The 6,503-nt window shown below is 39.2% G+C and overlaps 1 protein-coding gene across 1 annotated transcript in view; it reads left to right on the top strand.

Moving 5' to 3' along the window:
- Ptpn4 (protein tyrosine phosphatase, non-receptor type 4 (megakaryocyte)) overlaps window positions 1-6,503 on the top strand; it is a 139,556-nt gene that overhangs the window by 18,046 nt on the left and 115,007 nt on the right. The gene's annotated exons all lie outside the window — the stretch shown is intronic.

Below are 6,503 nucleotides of genomic sequence, written 5' to 3' on the forward strand. Positions count from 1 at the left end.
TTTTTTTTTTTGGTCGGTCGTGGGGCTTGAACTCTGGGCCTGAGCGCTGTCCCTCAGCTCTTCAGCTTCAGGCGAGCGCTCTACCTCTTGAGCCACAGCGCCACTTCCGGTTTTCTAGTGGTTTATTGGAGATCAGAGTCTCAAGGACTTTTCCGCCTGGGCTGGCTTTGAACCATGATCCTCAGATCTCACCTCCTGAGTAGCTAGGATTACAGGCTTGAGCCACCAGCACCCATCTTATGTTCTATTTTTGAACTCCTGAAGTTCACTCTTACAGATGAAACTCTCAGCTATAAACTTTAATGAACAGCCACAAAATTAGACATGTTGCCTGATGCTATGTTGGCTTTTTGTGTTTTTCTGATGCTGGGATACCTTATCTGAGCTCTAGGACTCTAAAGACCTGCTTATCTTTCTCATTCACTGTTTCTTGCTTTCTACTACTGGAAGCTCTGGATACCACTTTCTAACTGTCCAATTGTCACTCATGATTGATATAGAATTTTCTTCTTTAATTTTCTGTTATAGTTTTATCATCACTTGATTTTCCTTTTGTCAGTGTGAAGGTTGGGAACAACTTTTGTAATTATTTGGGACGATTAAATTTTTCTTGATGTGAATTGTCAGAAACCCATCATGTCTTGGAGTTTTATAGTAGTCTCCTTAAAGTTCATTCTGCCATTAGTTTATCTCTTTTTAATTTCCATTTCACTGTAGCCAAGTGATCTGATGTGCATATTTGATCAAAATTTTCTATTGCCTCTACCTGTAAAATAAAGCAAAAGAATTGTATAAAACTAGTATAAAGAATGTAAATGCTTTTTCAATTTCTCATTGTTTGAGAATTGAAGATATATTGGTCATAACAGTTTATTCAATTACAATAGGGATAAACACATAACCTCATTTAGGAAATTTAGCATGGTCACAGTACCATTATCTAAAATATTGTGTATCCAGATTTTTTTCAGTTGTATAACTTTTAATTTACCTTATTTCTTGGCCACATCTCTTCCTACTTACCATTTTTAAGAATCTAGGTAGCTGGGCACCGGTGGCTTATGCCTATAATCCTAGCTACTCAGGAGGCTGAGATCTTAGGATCACAGTTCAAAGCCAGCCTGAGCAGGAAAGTCCATGAGATTCTGATCTCTAGTTAACCTCCAGAAAACCAAAAGTGGCACTGTGGCTCAAAGTAGTAGAGAACTAGCCTTGATCTGAAGAACTCAGGGACAGCACACAGGCCCAGAGTTCAAGTCCCACGAATGACCCCCCCCCCTCCGAAAAAAAGAATCTAGGTAAATTGTTTTTTTTTTTTTTTTTGGTCGATTGTGGGGCTTGAACTCTGGGCCTAAGCACTGTCCCTCAGCTCTTCAGCTCAAGGTGAGCACTCTACCACTTGAGCCACAGCTCCTCTTCTGGTTTTCTGAGTGGTTTATTGGAAATAAGATTTTCATGGACTTCCCTGCCCTGGCTGGCTTTGAACCATGATCCTCAGATCTCAGCCTTCTGAGTAGCTAGGATTACAGGCATGTGCCACCAATGCCTGTCTCATACACATTTTTTTTTAAATTTAATTTTATTTTATTTGTGAATATACTGTACAGAGGGGTTACAATTGCATGGGCAGGATAATGCGTACATTTCTTACCAAGCATTGCAGCCTCCTCCTTTGTTTACCCTTCACATCACTTCCCAGCCTCCCCCCTCCCCCCCCAATCCCAATCCTTCTCCTTCCCCCCTGCCCCCCCTCTCCCCCCCACCGACGTTGTAAAGCTCGTTTTGGACATGACAACTTGTACTTCTCATTGTTGCAACAGGTCCACCTGTATCCTTAAACAACTGGTTCATACACATTTTTTTATATGTTGTTTTTATATATGTTGTTCATGCTACAAAGGTAGAATTAAGTAGGTGGATCAGAGATCATATGGCTTGTAAAAGCCTAGATTTTTTTTTTTTTTTTTTTTACAAAATCTGGTTCTATACTAAAAAAGTTTGCCAACTCTGGCCAAGAATATTGTGATTAACCAAGATTGGTCCCCTTGTATAATTTTGTTACCTATTTGTTACATACTTAGGTTCACTTATCTACTCAATTTTAGAAAGTAAAGACACTGAATTTTACAACTAAAAGGGTACCTAGAGAATTTGTAGTCCTGTACTATTAGATTATATAGTCCTGCATTGTCTAGTGGGTTTAGTACATCAGCCAGATATGGTTATTTACATTTAGCTTAATTTTTTTTGAGGGGGGAGGGGAGTGCTGGTCTTAGGGCTTGACCTCAGGGCCTGAGTGCTGTTTACTTTCCACTTAATTTTTTTTTTTTTTTGTGGGACGGTGGGGAGGTGGGGAAGCATACTTTATTGATTGTGAGAGTTGCATGTACTTTCTTCCCTGGCTGGCTTCAAACTGTGATCCTCAGATCTCAGCCTTCTGAGACGTTAGTATTACAGGTGTGAGCCACCAATACCCAGATTAGCTTAATTAAAACAATAAAATATTCAATCCCAAAAACAATGCTTAAGTATTAGTCACATTTTAAACGCTCAGTCACATGTTGTATAGCTACCACATAGGAGAGTACATGCAAATCATAAAATGTACTTTTTATTTTTGGCCATGGGGCTTGAACTCTAGGCCTGAATACTGTCCTTCAGCTCTTCAGCTCAAGGCTAGCACTCTACCACTTGAGCCACAGTGCCACTTCTGGTTTTCTGGTGGTTTATTAGATATAAGAGTCTCACAACTTTCTTACCCAGGCTGGCTTTGAACTGTGATCGTCAGATCTCAGCTTCCTGAGTAGCTAGGATTACAGGTGTGAGCCACCAGCACCTGGCTAAATGTACTATTGGTTTACAGAGAAGGATCAGAAAATGATGAGTACAACATAGTAACACAATATTTGTGTTTTGTATTAATCGACAAAACGAATACTTTTTATTGGTTTGCCAATTCATTTATATTCTTTTTTTTTTTTTTAGCAAGAACGTGTTTCTGTTGGACACTAACTTAGAAATATGAGAGCTATGTGTTGGGAGAGGTTAGTAAAAATAGGTTATTAAACAACAAAATGCTGATGAAAATTTTCTAATATCACATGAACAGTTAGTTTTTATCTGTCCTTTAACACATACGTCAGTAAATTTTATGTGACTTTATTTCTGATTAAATTTTTCTAGGGGAGATTTGAAGTGAAGATAGAATAGGTATGCCATGGATTAAATTTGAACATGGAATCTAGTGGTGTCTCTTTTTCAATGTCATTGCCAATTAACTTAGGCTCTTCCATTAATGACTTAGAAAAGAATAATAACAGTAACTTTAATATGAGAAAATAAGTCATTACTGCCAGGTGCCTGTATCCTAGCTACTCAGGAGGTTGAGATATGAGGATTGTGGTTTGAAGCCAGCCTGGGCAGGAAAGTCCCTGAGACTCTTTATCTCCAACAATCTGTTCTGAAAAAGCTGGAAGTGGTGCTGTAGCTCAAATGATAGTATACTAGTCTTGAGCCAGAGAAGCTTAGTGACAATACCCAGGCCTTGTGTTCAAGCCCAGGACTGGCAAAAAAAAAAGAAAAGAAAAAGCCATTATGTGGTTGAAACAATATTCTCTTTTTGACTTAGGTATATCTATTCTTTTTTAAAATTTTATTGTCAAGGTGATGCACAGAGAGGTTACAGTCAGATATGTAAGGTAATGAGTACATTTCTTATCCAACATTTTTACCCCTTCTTTGTTTTTCTCCCACTTTCCCTCCCCCCAACTCCCTTGATTAGATATAACTTAATTTTGCTATATGACTTTAGGCAACCCCCCCAGTCTTTCTGGGGGAATTTTAGTTTTTTGATTTTGTTTCTTTTTTAGGGGGGTGTCTGGTCGTGGGGCCTGAACTCGGCCTGGGCGCTGTCCCTCAGCTCTTGAGCTCAAGGCGAGTGCTCTACCACTTGAGCCACAGCACCACTTCTGGCCCTTTTTTTCTGCTTATGTGGTGCTGAGGAATCGAACCCAGGACCTCATGTATTCAAGGCAAGTGCTCTACCACTGAGCCACCTTCCCAGCCCTCTGGGGGAATTTTAATGATGGACTGTCATTATTTTAGGAATTAGGTGACAGAATATGAGGTATTTCAGTTATTATTGCTGCTTAATAAACCAACTCAATATTTAGTAATGTAAAGTAATGAGCATTATTTATAGACTGTGAGTGAGGAATTCAGATAGGGCCCTAAAATGATGCTTCTTTTCTGTTCTACACTATCTACTTGCTGAGAACTGTGGGAACAGTTGAGGGCAGGAGGATCCACTTTCAAGAGTGTTTATGCATATGTCCAATAACTAAAGGATGGGCTCAGTTGAGGCTGTTAAGTGGAACATTTATGTATGGTCACTCCATATGGCTTAGGTTTCTCAAAGCATGTTGGCTAGGTTCTGGGGGGAAAAAAGGCATTCTGAGAGTGAGTATTGCAGGAAAGCCAGATATAAGCTCAAGGCCTTTTCTAATATAGTTTTAGGAGTCATAGCATCACATCCCTTATACTCTGTTGGTCAAAGCAGTCACAATTTCAAATGTTCCCTATCCTATTCTCCCCATTAATTCAAGAAGAATGAGATAAATGCTAACTCTTTATTTAAAATTGTTTAAATAAATACATATCTTTAAATAGTACCAAAGGGTTTCAAACTAACATGTCAAGTTATGTGTACAATGTATTTTTTTGATCAGTGTCACCTCCTCTATCCCAATCCTACTCATCTCTTCAAGTTTTTGTTAAAAGGAGTTACCCATGAGTTACACCCATTCTGCACTGATCATATGACCCAGTATATATATATATATACACACACACACACACACACACTTATTTTTTTATGTTTATATTTTAAATGTAACTTACACATATGAGAAGAAACATGCACTCTTTGTGTCTCTCTGAGCCTGATTTACTCCAGGCAACTTAAGTCTGTCCAGATAAATCCATTTCCCTGTCAGTTACAGTGCCTGGTATTTCTTGCTCTTCATGCTTCCCACAGCTGGAAACTCCACTATTTAAACTGCTCCTCCAGTCTGACTTTTTACTACTTTATTAGATGGAGTCTTGTGGACTTTTCTGCCAAGGCTGGCTTTCAACCATAATCCTAAGAGAGCCCAGCCTTCTGAATAGCTAGGATTACAGGAATGAGCCAGTGGCTCCTGGCATAAACTCAGCTCTGGGTGCTAGGAATGTCTGGGTCATTAAAAAAGCAAAAGACAATGCAAGAAAAAATTAACAGGGTCAGCTTTGTTGCTTCATTCTTTTCCTTTTCTATTTGCTTTATAATATTGAGAGAAATAGGGGCTGGGAAGATGGCTCAGTGGTAGAGCGCTTGCCTTGCATGCATGAGACCCTGGGTTCGATTCCTCAGCACCACATAAGTAAAAAGAAAAAAGCCGGAAGTGGCGCTGTGGCTCAAGAGGTAGAGTGCTAGCCTTGAGCTGAAGAGCTGAGGGATAGCGCCCAGACCCAGAGTTCAGGCCCCATGAACGGACCCCCCAAAAAAAATATTGAGAGAAATAAAGGGTACAGTTAAATGTCTTACAGTTTGTCAAAGAAAACACTGTGTAGGTCAGTCTGTTAATTTCAACACTGTTGACATTTTGTTGTGTTTGGTGGGACCACTGTACTTTGCAGTTATGCAGCATCCCTTTACTCAATAGGTGCCAATAGCACATTCTTTTTCCTAACATCCAAAAATGTCTGTAGACATTGAACATGTTCCATGGAGATTCAAATCAATTGCTCTCTCTCCCTTTCTCTCCCCCCTCCCTTTCTTTCTCATACACATGCATGAATAATACTTTCAGGACTTGTTCAAAGTATTCTTTCAGAATCAAGAGGTGAGTTACATGTTTCAAGAGTCTTCAAGTGATTCTGACTCATTTAAGTAACAAACACTGATATGAGTCATCCTTAAAACTAATTTATAGGGCTGGGAAGTTGGCTCAGTGGTAGAGTGCTTGCCTCACATGCATGAGGCCATGGGTTCCATTCCTCAGTACCATATAAGCAGAAAAAAGCCAGAAGTGGTGTTGTGGCTTTAGTGGTAGGGCGCTAGACTTGAGCTGAAGAGCTGAGGGACAGCGCCCAGGCCCAGAGTTGAGCCCCCATGACTGACAAAAAAAAAAAAAAACCTGATTTATAGGCATGTCAGTATTAATTGGCAATATGCTAATTTTAGGTCAAGCAGATTGATAAAGTTCAGTGGATTTGGGCTCAATAAAATCACCATAAATTATGTATAGTATTAGTTTTACTTCAGTAGGTAAGTACAGTAGTGGAAATTATAATCCATGCCTGTTTAACGAAATTTTGTCTTTTGAATTATTTATTTTTAATTTTTTAAATTTTTAAATTTTTTTATTTTTTTTTAAACTTTTTATTTTTTTTTTTTTTGGGTCCGGTCATGGGGCCTGAACTCTGGGCTTGGGCACTGTCCCTCAGCTCTTCAGCTCAAGGCTAGC

The sequence above is a fragment of the Dipodomys ordii genome, unplaced genomic scaffold, assembly GCF_000151885.1.
Source record: "Dipodomys ordii isolate 6190 unplaced genomic scaffold, Dord_2.0 Scaffold52, whole genome shotgun sequence".
Taxonomy (NCBI): domain Eukaryota; kingdom Metazoa; phylum Chordata; class Mammalia; order Rodentia; family Heteromyidae; genus Dipodomys; species Dipodomys ordii.